Source organism: Carya illinoinensis, chromosome 7 (assembly GCF_018687715.1).
Source record: "Carya illinoinensis cultivar Pawnee chromosome 7, C.illinoinensisPawnee_v1, whole genome shotgun sequence".
In the NCBI taxonomy this organism is placed as follows: domain Eukaryota; kingdom Viridiplantae; phylum Streptophyta; class Magnoliopsida; order Fagales; family Juglandaceae; genus Carya; species Carya illinoinensis.
This window is the reverse complement of record NC_056758.1, coordinates 15,764,393-15,769,807: the sequence shown is the minus strand read 5'-3', so window position 1 is coordinate 15,769,807 and position 5,415 is coordinate 15,764,393.

Below are 5,415 nucleotides of genomic sequence, written 5' to 3'. Positions count from 1 at the left end.
AACTAATGGTCAAGCTGAAATTTCAAATAGAGAGATCAAGAACATCCTTGAGAAGACGGTCAAAATCAATAGAAAGGATTGGGCGAAGAAGCTTGATGATGCTTTGTGGGCATACCGTACAGCTTTTAAAACACCTATCGGGATGTCTCCATACCGATTAGTGTTTGGAAAGGCATGTCATCTTCCTGTAGAGTTGGAGCATAGAGCTTATTGGGCTGTGAAAAAGTTTAACTTTGATTTGAAGGCAGCAGGTGAAAAGCGACTTCTTCAATTGAATGAGATGGAAGAGTTTTGGAATGATGCATATGAAAATGCCAAGATCTATAAAGAAAGGACGAAGAAGTGGCATGATAAACAGATTCTTAGGCGAGAGTTTGCTCCAGGACAACAAGTTTTACTCTTCAATTCACGACTCAAACTCTTTCCGGGAAAGTTGAAATCAAGATGGACGGGACCTTATACAATTCATGAAGTTTCCTCTTTTGGAGCAGTAGATTTGAAGGACAAGACTGGGAACATTTTCAGAGTTAATGGTCAGAGATTGAAGCACTACTATGGAGAGCAAATGGAGAGGAACTATGCATTTATTCCTCTTGGAGATCCTAATTGATGATCATTGAAAAGTCTGGCTGTAGACTTTAAAACAAGCGCTTATGGGAAGCAACCCATATATCTATCTTTCTTTCTTTCATTTATTTTATTATCTTTATTTATTTAAGTTTTAATAAATTAATTTTTGATGCAGGTATTTAGCAAGAATAAAGAGCTGGAAAATTTTTAAACCTCGGAAGGTTCACCATGAAACCAGGGAAGTTCCTTTATTTCTTCAATCCTTTTTACTTTTGCATCACAATGAGGACATTGTTTAGGTTAAGTTTGGGGGTGTAAACTCCTATAATTATTTGATCCTCTTGTTTTCTAAGTTTTGGGTTGTTGATGGGTTGTTTGATTCTTTTACCAAGCATGCATTGGAGTAAGATTGAATTCTCTATGACTCTGAAATTTGTGATTGAAGATGGTTTTGAGAAAAATTTTCAAAAATTTCTTTTATGTCAAGTGAAGTTCTGTGGGTACTTTCGTTTAAATCTTTGACCTTGAACACAATTGAGCACATAGTCGTTTTTCTCTTATTCCATTTTGCTTATGAAGAGAAGAAGTTGAATTAATTGAAAGAGGGAGGTTCAATTTTGCTTTGCTCTAGAATCCGTTGATGGGTCCTTGAGGCGAAATCCTAGTTGAGACCAAATATTAGAGAAATGATCTAGGCATTTCTTTGGCATAACCAAAAAGCTTTCCCAGCCGTCCTAAATGTTATGCCATCATTACATGGTGTGTTTCCATAGTCAACCCCCTTGAGCCTTCATGAGCCTTTATTGATTCTTTAAACTACATAAACCATGCCCGCTCTAAGCCTGAAAAACAATGAATCTACCGTTGATAGTTTGAGAAAATACTTTGGTGGAGAGTTACATTTAAAAGAGAAAATTGGTTTCATGATGAAACGTATTATGTTTGCTCTATTCGATCAAAGAAAAAGAAGAAGAAGAAAGGAAGTGATATAAAAAAAAAAAAAAAAAAAAAAAAAAAAAAAAAAAAAAAAAAAAGAGAGAAAAGAAAAGAAAAGAAAAAGAAGTCGCCAAGCGGAAAGTGAATTACCTCAAATTTTGTTAAGGGAAGTGTTGGTATTACATCAGTGATTACAGCAATAATAATGCCACAAGTATGAGCATATTTCCAAGAAAGAGCTATGATTTGAATCATGTGAGTTTCTCTTTTAATGTTCTTTTCACTAAGTATTTTCCCAGTTTGATTTAATTTCCCATATCCAGTTCTTTCTTAACCCTCACCCTGTGGCCTATCATTACAACCTTAATAAAGACCTTTTGATCTTTGATTTTGGTGTTGACTACATTAGTGGAGAGGATTTCTGAAAATTGGACTTATGGGGTTAAGTTTTAAGAGAATTCTTCTGATTTTGGTTGTTCTACTTTTATCTGAGTTTGCAGGTGGTTTGAGGTTAAATTGACTATATCACACACCCACTCAAGGTCTTAGCTTTAGGTTGAAGTAAACGCCTAACTCTTGCTTGACAAATTGCAAAATTTTTGATTGATTTTCTTGCTATCTTTGATGTTAAAAGAGTAAGATACTAGAGATGAAATCTAAATTCATAAAAGCTTGGTGAATGATGATACTTCTCTTTGGGGTCGAGTTGATATTGCCTAAACTATCATTTGTTTTTCTTTTTGTTTGAGGACAAACAAAGTTGTAAGTTTGGGGGTATTTGATGGATTGCAAAATTTCATATTGCAGATTTTACAAGTTCGCTCGAGCGGAGGCTTTTGGCCGCTCGAGCGAATTCAGGCAGATTCAAACGCTCGACTGCCGCTCGACAGGGAGCTCGAGCAGGTTGCTGAAAAACGAAGATCGCTCGAGCGGAGACATTGGCCGCTCGAGCGAAATCAAGCAGAGTCGAACGCTCGATGTGCGCTCGATAGGACGCTCGAGCGAAATCAGGCAGAGTCGAACGCTCGACGCGCGCTCGACACCCCGCTCGAGCGAACATCGTATTTTGACAGATTTTAGGTTTTCCGCCGTGGGACCATATAAAAGGCCATTCTTCACTCTAGAGCCGCGGGTTTTGACTGGAGAACACTCTTTGGGAGAGAAAAACATAGCTAGAGGGATTCAAATCATTTGTTTTGGAGACGGAATTCCAATTTATTGCACGTACGTTGGATTCTTACACGAGCACGGACGGGAGAAAGGCGTTGAATCGTTCTCTTGAGCTTTTGACGACCAGTTGAGGCTGCAAGGAGGATTTTTCAGTGTTTATTTTCTTCTTCCCATCTTCTCAGAACAATTATGGTGAATTCGTTTATGTTGAATTCCAATTCTAGTATGAGCTAAATTTTCTTCTTTCTAGGAAAACGATGTAACCTAATTCCGAACTATGCTTGTTTGTCCATGCTAATTTAATGCAATTCTCTCTTTGTTTATCTGATTTATTCTGAGTTTAATGCTTCTAATTAACTGGCCATTGATTAGATGATTATTAATCTTGTGATTTGCTATCGAAAGAGGGAATCATAGGGTAGATCTTGGATATTTCAGCATAGGTAAGTATAGAGATCGAAAGACTTGTATGAACCTGTGTAGTAATTAAATCATTGGTCTTATTGCGTTCTTGATTATTTAATTTGCATACTCTTGTGTGAATTGATAAACTAGAATCAATTCCAATTGACTATCGAAAGAGGCTTTTGGATGAATTAGAGATTTGCTAATAGACAAAAGAAGTTTAAGTTAAATTAGCTGGATGAGAAAAGCATAGTGAAGAATTATGGTGAAATCGATTTCCTAGAAGTTTTCTTCCCTATTGAATTTGATCTTCAAACATCAGTTTTACTTTCTTTGCTTATTTCTCTTGAGTTGATCTAGTTTTATTTGCTACTACAAAAACCTTAGCGATTCCTCTAGATAAAATTGAGATTAGCATAATTTTGGTATTTGGCAAGAGTAAGGTACCAATCCCTGAGGACGATACTCTTCTTATTACTTTACTATAAAACTACGATACTGTGCACTTGCAGTTTTGCACCGGTCAGTAGCCGTCCATGTTCTAGTCCTAGGGGTCACAAGAAGGGTGACAGCTCCTACGGGCTGGATCGTGTCTCCAGAGAAACCCTTCAATGGTGTTGGGGAGAGCCTTAACTTGCCAGCATTGATGCCCATCTTGGTGAACTCCTCCTAGAATAATATATCGGCTGAACTTTCATTATCAACGAGTACCCGCCTGGTCGTATAGTTAGCTATCAAAAGGGTGATTACCAACGCATCATCATGCAGGGACAACACTCCTTCTCGATCCGCCTCCCCGAAAGATATTACCATCCGATCATTGCTAAGCTTTTGTTGCTTGGGAGCTTTGTCTACTACATATACTTCTTCATATCTCACCTTTCCTACATACACCTTCGACTAGATGTGGAAACGCCGCCCCCAACAAAACCTCCTACTATGGTCCTTATTTATCCTATGGGTGCTCTGTTCCTGTCACCTCTTGGGGGCACCCTGTCTCCATCATTCTGGCAACCACCAACTCGATCCCTTCGTTCCAAACTACTGCTCCTCCTGGCCTCACGCCTAGATTCCTGGTGCCTTCTGGGCTTTGACCATTCTGCCTCCATCCATTCCAATTCGCTTGTTCTTGCCAGTTCAGCTACTCTCTTCTTCATGGTCGTACAGTCTTCAGTCCAGTGCGAAGCTTTCTGGTGATATTTGCACTAATTGCCCTTCTTGAGCTGGTGGCGTTCTTCCCTATCTTTCTCTTCCTCTCGTATGTTCAAATTACTATGTATCAGTCTACGATGGTGATCTGGCCGCCTTTCTCGTGCTCTTTCCTACCGACTCGCTTTGCCTTCCTATCAACCTGCCTACTCCTCCATTCAATCTTCTAATGCTCCTTACAAGGATCCACCAAAGCTTGCAGCGTATCCTCTATGTTAACAAAGTCATCTGCCCTGTCCATGAATTCCCTGAGGGTGGAAGGAGTCTTTTAGTCAAGCTCTGCCATAAAGAGATTGCGTGGCCATATTCCTCCCACAAGGGCAGTAAGGGTAATCTTTTCATCCTGTTCATACGTTGTTAACCACTCTTTGTTGAAGTGGGTAAGGTAAGCCTTTAGGTTCTCATCCTCTTTTTGCTTGATTGTTAGCAGGTAGGCAGCTGGACACCGACGCCTTCTGCTAGGCATAATCTGGATTAGGAACTGCTTTGTCAATTCTTTGAAGCTGTCTATCGACTTTGGCCTGAGGGTTCCGAACCATCCCCTTGCAATCCCCTTCAGGATCAGAGGGAAAACCCGGCATGCAATCTCGCCAGGAAAATTGTGGAGCATGATGTGGGCCTTGAAGTTTTCCAAATGATCTACTGGGTCTTTAGATCCATCATACATGTCTATCTGGGAGACCTTGAACTTTGGTAGGCGCAGCATAACCATAATCTGTTCGCTATACGGTAGATCTATCTAGTATAGCAGGTATTCCACTGAGGGAGATCCCCCCATCCTCCTCGCCATCTCCTCATACTTTCCTATCAGTTCTTTTGATTTGTCATGCATCTTTTCCTTCTCTATTCGCTCCATGTTTGCCTCAGTATTATAGTGTGTCTTCCCCTCACCTTGTTCCCTATAAGAAGGCATAGTAGTATCACCAAATTCAACATTCATCTGCCACAGGTCATCGTTTTCCTTCTACAAGATTTCCATGGCTTCCAACGCCTTCTTCAGCCTCTCCTCCAATGCTGCTAATCATGCCTCCATGGATGGTGGCAATGTATCCACCGCTCGGCTTACTATAGAATGCGTTACAGTTGGCATGTGAGAACCACGCTAGACAATTGTGATATCCCACA